The sequence below is a fragment of the Mauremys reevesii genome, linkage group 11 (assembly GCF_016161935.1).
Source record: "Mauremys reevesii isolate NIE-2019 linkage group 11, ASM1616193v1, whole genome shotgun sequence".
Classification (NCBI taxonomy): Eukaryota; Metazoa; Chordata; order Testudines; family Geoemydidae; genus Mauremys; species Mauremys reevesii.
Genome location: NC_052633.1, coordinates 66835177 through 66849298, shown reverse-complemented (window position 1 = coordinate 66849298; position 14122 = coordinate 66835177). Strand labels below are relative to the sequence as shown.

The following is a 14122-nucleotide window of genomic DNA, read 5'->3' as shown; positions in this document are numbered from 1 at the left end:
CACAGAGATATAGCAATGCACTGTTCAGCATCCTAATGGAGTGTGTCTGCTTCCCTTCACAGGCACAGCCAGAGATGCCAAGAAAGAAAGATGATTGCAGCAAAGAATGTGTTGGTGCAGAAGGAGAGTGGTTTCTTACTCTAAATTTCAGTGATGATAAACTTGCAAACCTCTTCTGCCTAGCATCATGTCCTTCATTCAGCCTGTGCATCACAACACGTAGCAATGGACAAATAGCCACTAAAATTCCACCCGTGAAGCACAGCACCAAAGAGAATCAACAGCTTTCTCGTAGTTTTTGAAGGTATTATATAGCACAGTGCTGCTGCATAAGATGAAACACTGTTCTGTTCATACACTGCCTTTGAATGTCTAAAATCAAACCCTGTACTTGTATTTCAGGAATCAGGAACAGGGAACATTTTGAACAAACTATAATCAAGATTGCGGTGGCATTAAACACATACACAGCATGAGCATTGTTTCATCCCAGGTTAGGTATTATTAAACAGTAGTATTAGACTCTTGTAAGCTGCCTACTCAGATTTTACTCAGTGGAGTCTAAATATACTGTATATTTCATTTAAATCTCATAGCCCAAAGCATTCAGCATCATTTCAGGCAACAATCCAATACACCCAGTTTATCCCTTGGGAATGTAAGCTCCAGCTGAGTAAGCAGAGTATCTCATCCCAGTACTCTGACATTAACCTTACAGTCCACTTAGGGCCCAGTCTTGTAAGGTACAGAACACTTCCAGCCTTCCATAGAAGTGGGTCAAAGGTACTTAACACCTCACAGGAGCTCTTGCTGCATTACAGAATCAGACTGTTCATTAGAGCAGTGATCTAAATTTCAGCTCTGTTTGTGTGTTGCAAGTGACCTGCTATCCAGCCTGATCAATTATTTGATTTCTCATGAGTGCCTCCACGCTTGAATCCTTCTTCCTATTTCTTTCATACAAAAGTTGTCCATCAAAAAATTCTTTTAGTAGGCTAGTTTTCCATTTATATTCACTTTGTGATGGGAGAGTGAAATTTACAATGTTTGATTCTTCTGTCAGGCCTGTTCTCATTTTCCACCAAGTGTCTGATTCAAATAGGAACAGAACAGAAGAATGTTTAAGGCAAATAGTGTTTTTCATCAAATAGTGAATTTTCCTACTGAATGTTATGCAAATATTATCATCGATTTATGTTACAATTATTTCTTTGTACTGCAGTCAGTAGGACAAATCTTATTCCCGTATCAAAATGAACAGAGCAACTGATAAGCAGGAGCTACTCAGGTGAGTAAGGTTTTTCAAGAATACTAACTAATTTGTATTAAAATGCTTATTCTTATAAAGGAAGTATTAAATAGGTTTTATTGTTCAAGCTTAGTTTCTTTTTCTAGAGCTATTCACATGCAGCATAGATGCAACAATGTAGGTTTTCTGAAAGTAGAAGTGATTAGTTCTAGGAGGTGTGTTCATAGTCAGTTGAAAGTCATGTCTTGGGGGGAGGGGGGGAAGCCAAACACAAGGGCGTTGAGGTATTAACTAGGTAGATTACATAGTAGCAAAAGGGTAGGATTATTTTTGTATGAGTGCTCAATTTTTGAATCTACAAGGACAGGAAAAAAGTCCCAAACCCAATGTGTAGGAACTTAGGCCCTGATTCAGGACAGCTCTCAAGCACATGAGCAATCTCAGCTCTGTTCTTCAAAGCATATAAGTACATGCTCAAACTCTGAGTAAAGGCTTAAAAGTTCCACTGAAGTTTGAGTGAAGACAATGGAACTTAAACAAATATGCTTAAAGTTAAGTGCTGGGCCTTATTTACAGTAAAATACCCCCATTCTACAAGCTAGGAGCTGTCATCAGGTTTATTAATATGTTATGCATACATCCTCTTCTCCATCCCTCTCACTCCATCTCCATCAGGAATCATGAGGCAAAACAATTTTGGGTTTCATCCACTGAAGGAAGTGAGAAATCTTTTGAGACTCTCAGGTTGGGCCTATTTAAGACCTCCTGAGTTTAGCCACTGTCTTCAGGGAGAGCAGGATTGGTCCCAAAGCACATTCTATCTATCTCAGGTAAGCAAACCTCAGAAACTGAGCTGTAACAGCAGCACACACTTCAGAGCGTCATTTGCTCCCACACAGGCTGTTCCTCTTTTTTCTTGTTAAATACGATTGAACCCCACAGTGAAAAACAATCAAACACACAGGTCTGCCTTGGTTTCAGGAGCTGACAGCAGGATGTGGCTGTGATAAACACGGTAGCACACTTTTCAACCTCTTTTCAGCATTGCCATGCGCACACCTAGGGACATGCCTTTAAAAAAAAAATCCATTATTACAGAAGACCACAATGTTCAGATTGGCATCCACTTCCCCAAAGTTTGAGAGTGTTTGGATCATCCGGTTATAAGATAGACCCAGACCTGAACTCCACAGCTCGCCTTCAGCTTCAGGCATGCTTAGATCCAGGTGTTTGCTTTGAGTCCGCCTCTAATCCTTAGTGCTACAGCAGTATACAGACAGGCAAGATCTACATCGTGCATAGGCATGCAGGTGGTTAGCTCAAATATCCCAGGCAAACAATTTTGTTGAATCAGTGACCACAGTGGGTCTCAAGCTGTAATTGGCTGAGCTGCTCCTGTCACAATAGTGAAGCATCTGTCAGTCTTCAAGCTGTGACTCTTGCAGCTAGTTGGAGCTCAGTTAAAGATTCTCTTCAGGTTTCCAGATGCTGTTTTGGGTTGTTTGACCAGCTGAACTCAAGCCATCCCTGCTTCATCGCCTGTTTTTCTGTGTGGGGTGTCTTTTTGGTGTAAATTCAACTGTTGATCAAACTTTCAGACAGTGACAGGATAGCAAACACACAGGAAGACAGAACCAAAATGCAGAGTGACCTAGAATGATTAGTGAGAACCTGAAGACAACAAAATGAGATTCAATCCTAATGAAAACATGAAGCCCCATGTCTTCTATTTAAACAGTACAGATGCAAAAGAGTGGGATGTAACTAACCAGGTGCACACATCCCATTAAAGTGAGTTTAATTTCACATCACTACTTAGCACTAGCCTAATTTTCTCTTCTTTTTTTCTAGTAACTAGAGTTGCCATTGGAAAAATAGGAGATCAGGGTTGGGAGGAAAAATAGGGTACAGAAAAGGAGAGCTTAAGATGAACTGACAGTAGGAAAATGTTTGAAAACCACTGAGTCAATCTGTAGTTAGTTATGCTTGCTGTGGAAGCAATGCTGTTCTATTTATGTAAATTCCCCCTGTAGTTTCAGCTGGAGGTAGTATTCTTCACATCCTGGCCCCAACTATTCTGTAGTGTGCATCATTAAGCAGCGGCTGCATTTCAGTGGTAGGCTAAGAGATCCCGATATGTAAAATATTTAGGAGTTAAATAAGTGTAAGTCATTTTTATTTCATTAAAATATATGCAATTGCCTTCTTTATGGAAAAGGCACATTACATGTAGTGCATGAGCTTGTCTCCCCTGAATCATCTGGAAAGCCCCCCATAGTCCAGTAGTGGGTCATCATCTGATGTTTGGATACCTTTTGATACACCAGGTTTTGCACTTGCAAACTATATCAATGGTGTAAGGTCAACTTGAGTTGTTTACCTTCCACGTTCATGCAGTGCCATTCTTGTGTGGAGTCTGCTTTAATCATCTGACTTGACATTGAGCTTCTGCACGCTTTGCTGATATATCGGTACACTCCAGAGGTGATATTTCCCGTGTACAAATACAAAATTGGGAATAACTGGTTCACCAGCAATACTGCAGAAAAGAATCTGGGGGTTATAGTGGATCACAAATTGATTACAAGTCAGTGTGATGCTGTTGTGAAAAAGGCAAATACCATTTTGGAATCCGTTTTGGGTGCCACATTTTATGAAAGATGTGAACAAACTAGAGAGAAGCCATGGGAGAGCAACAAAAACAGTAGATTAAGTAAACATGGCCCCTGCAGAAAGGTTGAAAGAACTGGGCATGTTTAGTTTAGAAAAGGGAAGGCTGAGGTGGGACTTGATAAGTCTTCAAATATATAAAAGGTTGTCATAAAGAGGATGGTGATCAGTTGTTCTCCATGTCCACCAATAGTAGGACAAATAGTAATCAGGTTAGTTTACAGCAAGGGAAATAGAGGTTAGAAAGTTTTTTTCCTAGTAACTATTCTTCTAGTTAGGTATCAGGGAGGTTGCGGAAGCTCCATCATTAGAGGTTTTAAGAACAGTTTAAACAAACACCTTCCAGGTACGGTCTCCGTGTCCTTGGTTCTGCCTCAGCACAAAGGGATGGACTAGATGATCTTGTGAGGGTCTTCCCAGCCCCATGATTCTATGCCATCGGAAATGTTGTCAGACTGCCCTAGGACTGGCCCGTAAGTTCAGGTTACAGCCTAAACAATGGGATTTCCGTCCATCATGCTGTGCAGTGCATGCACAAGAAGTCCAAAAGGGTAGGAACTAGACAAGAGACAGGAAACCTGAATTAAAGCATGGAAGCAATAACATTTTTGCCAGTCATCCCTATTTCCATGTAACCTCAGTAACTGGAAATCATTAAAGTTAGATTTGCTTTCATTTGTCACCAGTTAAGCTTGCTGATCTCTTTGAAAGGGCGTAAGTCACCTGACACTGGTATGCAGCCTTCCTTTGCATGGCAGGGTTCGGCCTACAACATAGGAAAGATTGGATCAAGTCAGCAGTCCATCTACTCCAGTATTCTGTCTCCAGCAGTGGTCAACACTGAATGCTTTAGAGGAAGGCGTAAGAACTTGCAGAGCAGAGGTGGACTAATCTGTCCCCCCCCGCCCCAACATCCTAGATTGGTTTAAACCCTGAAGCACAAGGATAACATCTCTTCAATTTTTGCCACCATTAATTATGTAGAGCACTTTACCGATGTTAAACTAACCCTCACATCAGCCCGGTAAGGTAGGTAGGTAGGTCACTATTATCTTTAATTTACAGGTAGGGAAACTGAGGCAACTTCCCATAGGCCACACAGTAAGTCAGTGGCAGAGCTAAGTTTAAAACTCAGGTCCTTCTCGTCCCCAGATGCGTGCTCATGCCTGCTTTGAGCCCTTTGTTCATCCAGCAATGGCCGTCGCTCCTTCCTGTCTCACTCACACACCACTATTGGTTTAGCCTTTCTGCCAGGTGTCATCTGCCAGCAGCAGCAACGGCTAGGTACAGATGTCTAGGGGTTCCTATTAAACTTCTAACAAATACCACAGGCTCCAGCCTCCACCCAGACGCACTTGACACCTGCCTACGAAGGGCACCCAGGAAATCTTTCCCCACTCGCAAGAACTGTCTGTGTATGAAACAAGGAGACCTCACTAAGGTAAAAGAGGACACAGAACTGACTTGGGAAAACACAATCGTAAACCTATATATGAACTTACCCTCATGTTGTCTTTGTCAGAAGTCCTTTAGCTCAGTTTCTCACCCAATGGTGTGAACATCCTATAAGGCAGAGGTGGGCAAACTACGGCCTGCGGGACCGTCCTGCCCGGCCCCCAAGCTCCTGGACTGGGAGGCTCGCCCCCGGCCCCTCCCCCGCAGCCTCAGCTCACTCGCTCTGCCGCCGGTGCAATGCTCTGGGTGGTGGGGCTGTGAGCTCCTGGGGCAGCGCAGCTGCAGAGCCCAGCCTGACCCAGTCTCTGTGGTGCATGGTGGTGGCAGCGGCAGCGTGGCCTGACTCCAGCCAGGTGGTGCGGCTGTAGCGCCGCCAGCCACCAGTGCTCCAGGTAGCGTGGTAAGGGGGCAGGGGTGTGAATAGGGGTTGGGGTGGTCAGGGGGTTGAAAGGGGGCAGTCAGGAAGGAGGGGAGGTTGGATGGGGCGGCAGGGGGCAGTCGTGGGCAGGGGTTCCAGAGGCAGTCAGGACACGGAAAAGGGGTGATTGGATGGGGCAGGGATCCCGGGGGGCCATCAGAAATGAGAGAAGGGGTTAGATGGGGCGGTGGCAGAGGCCCGGGGGCAGTCAGGGGAATGGGAGCGGAGGTGTGTGGATGCGGCAGGAGTCCTGGGGGGGCAGATAGGCGGTGGGGGCTGGCCACAACCCCCTCCCCTAACTGGCCCTCCATACAATTTATGAAACCCAATGTGGCCCTCAGGCCAAAAAGTTTGCCCGCCCCTGCTATAAGGCAATGTTTCTAACAGTCACTTTCTTCTCTCCTATATGCTACTTACAGTTGGTTGTCGGTGGTTAGCTAAATCCCAGAGTTCAGGTTGGTCTGTCTCGAGTCCAGCCATTAAGGGAAGTGCTTCTTGATCCAGAGCTGAAGTGCCACCTACCTAATCCAGCTGTGATGATTTCAGCTTTACTGGTGCAGGATAGGGGGCCCGCATTCAGTTGTTGCTGGCTCTGCAGCAAAAGCCATCTGGAACTGCATTTATTTCCTCTTGTCCATTAAACCACAGCAGACCTCATTTCCCCACCCATGCCTCAATTTCTTTTCCCCTCGGATATCATTAATTCCATAACTGGCTTATTGATATTGTCTGCTGATTTCTACAAAAGACACTAACATAAGAACCCCATCTTCACCCTATCACTCATGCTAGCGGTCCTTCATTAAGGCTACTTATGTAAGTGAAACTGTGCAGAATCAGGTCCTAAAGCTGTATTGTTTTGAAGAAAAAAAAACTGTGCTAATAGGGGGACCAAGTATTTGTTACTGCAGAATTCACCAGGTGTCACACACAGGCCTACAAGTTATTTTTCTTAGCACATATTGTATCATTGTTAGGTTTGTGATGTAGCTTCTCTTTGGGAGAGCTGCTACAAAAAGCAACTGAATTTGCATTCGGCCATAATATCTGTAGCTAGAGATCATTCTTCAGGCAAAGTGACTTCCTGGGAACCAGGCATCTGTGCTGGGCTGAGAGTTCTGAAAGAGGGGTTTGCCGATATGCCATTTGGCCACCTTTGTTCAAGGACTGGTGTATATAGAGTAAGTAAAACAAATTACACTGAGAAAATACCCAGACTCCATGTCACTGATTTCTCCCCAAATGGGAAGCTGAGCCACACAGTCCAAACATCTACCACCACTCAGCAGCGGGGTGACACTATCACTATTTGTATTACGGTATGGCCTGCGGGCCCCAACTGAAGCTCTGGGTGTGTAACCCAGATTAACCCATTCTAGGTCTGTCTCCCCTCTTGTGGCTGATCATATATGAGCTTACTACTTTCTCTAAAGCAGTAAATGTGTCTTCGCTCAAGCGGTGGAAGCTTAGGCTTTTAGATCCAGACAGCCCAGGTTCAGTCGTAACTGATGGTGCAATAACTACCCTAAAGAGTTAATCTAAACAGACAAATGGGGGAGAAATAAAGTGTTATTTTACTCAGGGGGACAGAGACAGAGAGGGAGTGATTTGCACAAGGAAGTCTTCAGCAGAACCAAGAATTGAGCCCAGATTTTCTGCATCCCCCTGCAGCATTTTAACTACAAGATTACCCTCTCCCTGTGGTATCTAGAGTCCAATAAGATGCGGCTTCTCCTATCTTATCTCTTGTATCTTCCTCATTTTATTGTTACTATTTTTGAATCCGATCGTATTGTTAAGATATTAAAAAAGTGAGCCAAATGCAGCCAAGTGTAATGGGTTTGCATTAGGCATGAATTTGAGCCAATATGTTTGGCTATATTCATTCAGTTTAGTGTTGTCCTAGGTGTGTGTTTAAAAAATATTTGTTTCTTGCTCTTTTCCACTTGCTCATGGAAAATTTATTTTGGTTGTGGTTTTTTCCCCTCATGAAAATTAATGAAGAATTAATTGACAAATGAGATGCTTGGAATTATACTAAACTCTGGCTCTCGCCAGTTCTTTGTGCCTCAGAGAAAGAAGTAAAACAAAGAAATACTAATGGGGAAAGAATATAATAAACTACCTTGGAATGGAGAGCATTTCAAAATTATGCAGCCTCTCTCCCTTTCATTATGCCCTTGGTTTGCTTTAATTCATACAGTATTGTTATCAGGTTTGTTGGGGTTATTTTGAGAAGAATGACAAAACAAAGTAATGAAATGTGGCTGTATTCATCAGCCAGAATTAAACTCAGAAAATTTAGCAGCAAAAGCTGAAGTCCTTACCAAGCGAACTGAAGGAGTGACTAATGCCTGGCAATGAGTAACAGATTGTTACAGTCTCAGGAGCCAGCTGCTAGAGGGAAATATACTCAAGTAGTCAGTATACTACAATTATGCTGTACATCAGAGTCTTTCCGGTAATGCGTAGAATAGATGTATGTAGATCATCAACAGTTTTTAAGAAACAGCTCAAGAATCTCTTATAATGGAAAATAAACCCAGTGGAAGCTGGTGACATCTCAAAGCCGAGAGCCCAGGTCCCTTTTCTCAGGCTGCTTTCCTTTGTGTCACTGTGGATTGTGCTGATGGCCAAAATTCAAAATATTTCTGAAATGCTGCTGCAGTGGTGTCTAAATGCAATTATAGTTCAGGTGTCCCATGCTCCTATTTTCCTTGATAGGCCAGGATCTGTGGTTGGACTACATTAGCTACAAACAATGCACCATGGTTTCCCCTTCAGTCAGCAGAGATGCTGCATCATGGGAAAGATCTGGCTAGACCCACCCATCCAGAAGAAAGGGGGATATAAGGCCCTTGAACTACACTTCCCTCGAGGCATTACAGCAGCATTTCAAAATTGGAACATTTAAGTTTTTAGGCAAAAAAAGTCAAAAACTTTCCAGGTATTCAATTTTTATATTAAAACATTAAAGTTTTCTGCAGAAAGAGACACTTTCATGGAAGAGTTTGTTTTGTTGAAAATCCAATTTTTGATTGCAAACAACTTTTATAAGTGATAAATAGAGTAGGCACTATCTGGCATACCTGCTCCCTATAATTCTAACACCTAGATTGCAACCTTGAGATGTACCTCTGAATGTGATCAGATTGAGGCTGGTACATTCTGGCAGGCAAAGCTCCTTTAGTGATGCATTGGAAAAGGTGCCTTCATAGAAAGAGAAAGTGAAACATACTTTCTTCAGACAAGTCCTGAAAAGAAGAAATAATCCATTTTAGATTCTGGAAGTCCAGACAAGTATCGTGTAGCATAGGCATGGAAAATAGCCTTGCACATCCAACTGTTCTGGCCATACAAGTCTATGTTCAAGCAAGCACTCTGTCAAAACCTGAATAAAGGTGGGCTTTTTGAGGGGCTGTTGATTTTGCTGAATGCTAAGGAACAACAGTATCCTGTCTGCCAAACAGAAAACTCAAATGGGGAGAATAAAATAATTATGGTGAATCAAGTGTGACACATTGCATTCCATATTCCTTATGAAAATAGGCTTATGATATGAATATGACATAACAGATATAATTGGAAAGGTTATGATTTACTGAATGTGAATACCCATTTCTGTATCTGAAGTTAGGAATATTGACTATGTATCTGTGTTTCAACTATGCTACTTTGGGTGACGCCCACTGCTAACACTTCAGGTACAACAATGGAAATGCCAGACAGGGCTGATGGCCTATCAGCAAGGACAATAGACTGTGAAAACCTTGGCCTTCCTATGGATGCTCCATACTGCCACTGATCCTACAGAGTCAGGTGGTCTTGTCACCTGATACTAAAACATTACCAGGGACTTGTAACTTTCCACTGTAAGGGAAGGGGGGAGGGTGTCAAATTTGGGAAACAAAGGATTCCCACCTTGTGTAAATACTATATAAGGGTGAGGCAGAAGGCAAACAGGACTCCTCCTCTCCATGGCCTGGCTACTCGAAAAGACAAACTGCAAAAGGGAAGGCAAGCGGGGGGGGGGGGGAGTCCAGACAGACAGGGGTCCAGTCTGAAAAGGAATATAACTGGAACTCTGAACCACAGAAGCTTTGCAAACTGCCTGCAACAATATCTAGGGTGAGAAATACTATTTGTAACCAATTTCTTTAGTGAAACTAGGGGAGTTTGCATGTTTGATCTCATTTGCTTAGTAATCTGCTTTGTTCTGTTTGTTACCCCTTTTACCACTTAAAATCTGCCTTTTATAATTAATTTTTTTTTGTTTATTATTAAACCCAGTTTCTGTCATTTCTAACTGGGTGAGGGGGTAAGAAGTGTGCACATCTCTCTCTACACTGAGGGAGGGGGCGAAGTTCATAATATATCTTTGAGTCTGCACTCCAAGGGAGGTGGACACCTGAGTGCTGGAGCAAGTCCCTTAAACTGAGTCTTCCCAGAGCTACTCTGGAGCTGGGTGTGGCCCTGCCGGTGTGTGTTAGAGGAGGATTTAAGAGCAAAACAGATTAATGGGGCATGTGCTGGCAGAAGAGGTAGACTCAGTAGTCCCAAGGGGTCCAACCTGTCACAAAGTGTTTGGAAATAGAAATGTAGGACTAGCGAGAGTGAGGGTGGGCCAGTTGTTAGGGCGTTAACCTTGGATTTGGGAGACCTAGATTCAAGTCACTGCTCAGCCACAGACTTCCTATGTGATCTTAGCTGTGGGCACATCTCTCTCTGTAATATGGGGATAATAGCACTGCCCTACGTCATGAGGGGGTGTATGTAAGGATCACTATAACAGATTGCGAGGTACTCAGTTAGGAATGGAGGCTATATATGTACAATAAAAGCATGCAATACCATTGGATTGGCCATTGATTTCAATGGGATTAGTTAGTCCTTTCAAAAATTCCACTCCAAACGTGGATCTAATGATGCACATTGGAAACAGGGATGGCTAGTTAAATAGAGGGAAAAATTCCTAAATGTGAAATTTGGCACTTAAATCAGATGACAAATATTATTGGCTGCATCTTATTTATGCAGCTCTAGAGCGGGTCAAATACTTCTCTTGCTGACATTTTAATTTTTGGTCAAATGCTTAAAACCATCCGTTGTACAAACTTCCAGTTTTGCTCAGCATAATCATATTTAGTTCTTCTTTAGCACACTTCCTTCAGAAACAAAAAAACTACACAAACATGAAGGGGACACTAACATTCTTCCCTCTTGGGGTCAGGGAGCCCCTTTCCGGCAGCATTGGGAAGCTGGCACACCTGCCAGAAGTTCGTTGGGTGGTCTGACCTGCGACTGTGCAAGTCAGCCAAATAGCAATTCAGGTCTCCAATACGAGGGCTCAGCCTCCTAGTTGGGGTGGACAGCAATAGTCTATGGTCCCGGCCCTCTGAGCATGGGCTAAACACTTCAACAGTCTACAGCCCTCAGCTTCCTTGCTGGAGTGAATAACGCTGTTCTAGGGCTCTGGCCCAAAGGTTAGTGCACACCCAGCCCTGGCAGTGTTAGGTAATCCCACCACAGGGTCAATAGGGAAACGTGAGGTTGCTGCCATGCATCCCAATAGGACAACTGGACCAAAGTATTGTTTCCCCAGGCTACTTCCTACCAGTTCCTGCCGGCGCTGCTCCATCCCCGCTAGGACCTGGCTCTCAATCTCACAGTCCTTCCTCCAGTCTCTCTCCATAACCTTCCATCTCAGGGGACCATGGTTTACTTTTCCTCCCCGCCTCCAGCCACAGGCTCAACTCCCTGGGAGGGACACCTGTCTCCTTCCCTGGTCTGCCTGCAATGGAGCTACAGGGCCCTCCTCTTATACTTCTTGCCCCACCCCTGCACTTCCAGTGAAGGGGGTGGGGCAGGCTTAGCTGCACCCACCAGGGGCATTAGCTCCCTCCATACTGAAGTGAGGCCACTCTGCCTCACCACAGACACCATCAAACCATACTGGACTCCAAATTTAGAATATGTACAGGGGAGGGGGGGTGTAGAAGTATGCCAGTCAAGTTTCCCCATGAGTTAAGACACAGCATGGCAGGTGTCTTCCACTCTATCACCCCCTGGTACTCAGCTCTTTGGTGACTCAGTCACCTGTTCTTGTCCACAACTTAGGTGGGGGGCTAAGTGACATATAATCCAGATCCCTTCCAGGGTAAAGAAAGTCCCACCAGTCCCTCTCAGGCTACTCCTCAACCCTGGGCTCAGTCTTCAGCCCCACCCTAGGCTCAATCACCCTTACATTGAGGCTTTTACATCCCTTTCTCAGGGCTGGTAGGGGAACATAGCACACCCTCTACAATGATTTCCAGCCCAGGGATACTGCATTAAGTCTGCTCCTGTGGACATGCTGCTTCTTTCTTGGGCCACTTTCTACCTCCAAGTCCCTTAATGCAGTTTCCTAGTAGCTTAAAGCTAATTTAGGGTCTCAGGGTTTCTTCCTAGGCCCTCCCAGCCCCTCATTCCTCCCCTGATACAGCAACACACAAGGCTGCCTCCCTGAATATCACCCCTTTTTCTAGGCCCCTCATAGAGCTATCCACTCCTTCAGCTGACTGCCTTCTCATCCCTCTCTATGTAGTTCTGCCTGACCCTTCCACAGCTAGAGTCACTAATTGAAATTGTGTTCAGATCAGGATCATCCAGCTGGAGATTAACTGCTAGCTCACAGACAAAGCAGAGCCTGACTTCCCTTAAAGGGCCAGCCAGCTAGTGATAGTGTAAAAATAAGCTTTTTATAAAATCTAAAACCAATAGAAATGTTTCTAGACTGTAAGCTCTTTGAGGCAGACACCATCTTTTTGTTCCATGTTTGTACACCACCTAGCACAATGGGACGGCTGGGACTTCTAAGTGCTACTGCAGTACAAATAATTAATAGTATTAATCTCCATTAAGTTGCATCCCACAGCCATTCAAAAATTCAGTGCCAGTGGAGACAGCGCTCTCATCCTTTGCTTCCAAAAGAAGAGGTCCCAATGATTTGAGCTAAAGGAGAATCTGTTAGCTATTAGCATTACAGAGTATATGACACACAGTTGCCCATTTTTTATTCTGCCCAGGAGAGGGCAGTGGTGCATATATTCAAGAATCAGTTCAATACACAATTAAGTGGAAATATCAAATATTATTTAATTGTATTATGTTAGCACCTTGGAGTCTTAGTCACGGACCAGGACCCCATTGTGCTAGGTGCTGTACAAGCAGAGAATAAAAAGATGGTCCCTGCCCCAAAGAGCTTACAGTATAAGTAAGAGCTTACCATCTGTCTGTTACTAAGGAGAAATGGTTTCTCTCTGGACATTTACTAGTGTAACCGAAATGAATATTTGGTAATCCTATATTTGAACTAATTACATTAATCCAGGGTTGTGAACGTTCCCCATCACAGGATCTCATATTTTTTGCATGAGATTGTTTTCCCTTTCAGGGGCCTGGACGTAGTACCATGGTATAGCTCATGAGCAGTGTTGTGCTTCACATCCACAGCATTTTTCACTGTCAGCTTCTATTTCGTAGGTCACATTTGCTGCACATGCTAGCCTTTTTAACACAACCATTTGCTGCCTTTCATACCTAAGTGCCTTCAGCAGATGCTCAGTTTTTCTGTTTTTCTACCTGACAGAATGAAGGGAAAAAACAACAACAATCCCTACAGTTGTTCAGTTCAGCTGTGTTCCTTCTCTGGTGCATGTGGGGAAATGAATTCATTGAAATGACCCTGTCAGCAACAGCTAAAACTCGTTCTATTGTTCTTTACTAGTTCAGCTGGCCTATACCTTGTTAGTGTTTCAGGGTTGTTCCCATCTTATATTTCATAGACTGCATGGTCTGCACATAGCTAGTTTCAGTGGATGTTGTATCAGCCTATCCTTCTTCCTATATATATATATATATATATATATATATATATATAGATAGATAGATAGCCTTGGCTCTGTGTTGCTGCTAAGAAGCAACTTCTTTAAAACATTAAGCAAACCTAGATCCTGATTTATATCACCAGGATAACTTCAACTCTATGGTTGTCTCCTTAATAACGTCAACCTATGAGGTGAAATCATCTAATAAAATTAAACTGGGTTTGTGGGAAATTATGTCTCATGAGTAGGGCCCTACCAAATTCACGGTCCATTTTGGTCAATGTCATGGACATAGGATTTTAAAAATCATAAATTTCATGATTTCAGCTATTTAAATCTGACCTGTGGAGCGACTGAAGGTCCCGCCGCCGAAGACCCGGAGCGCTGCCCCGTCAGCAGGGGCGGCTCCAGGCATCAGCACGCCAAGCACATACTTGGGGCGGCAAGCCACTGGGGGCGCTCTGC

General features: G+C 43.8%; 2 long non-coding RNA genes across 2 annotated transcripts in view; one reads left to right on the top strand and one right to left on the bottom strand.

Annotated features, from left to right (window-relative positions):
- Positions 1-66: 66 nt before the first annotated feature.
- LOC120374463 lies at positions 67-6474 on the top strand. The gene is made up of 6 exons (XR_005586116.1): positions 67-304; positions 403-493; positions 1223-1288; positions 1925-2079; positions 5251-5360; positions 6212-6474. It is a non-coding gene; the product is annotated as an uncharacterized LOC120374463 (long non-coding RNA).
- Positions 2037-14122, bottom strand: part of LOC120374462 — a 27322-nt gene continuing 15236 nt past the window's right edge. The window contains exons 2-4 of the long non-coding RNA XR_005586115.1: positions 4259-4477; positions 3630-3788; positions 2037-2920 (exon numbers count right to left, since the gene is read on the bottom strand). This is a non-coding gene — a long non-coding RNA (uncharacterized LOC120374462). The remainder of the gene's footprint in view (positions 2921-3629; positions 3789-4258; positions 4478-14122) is intronic.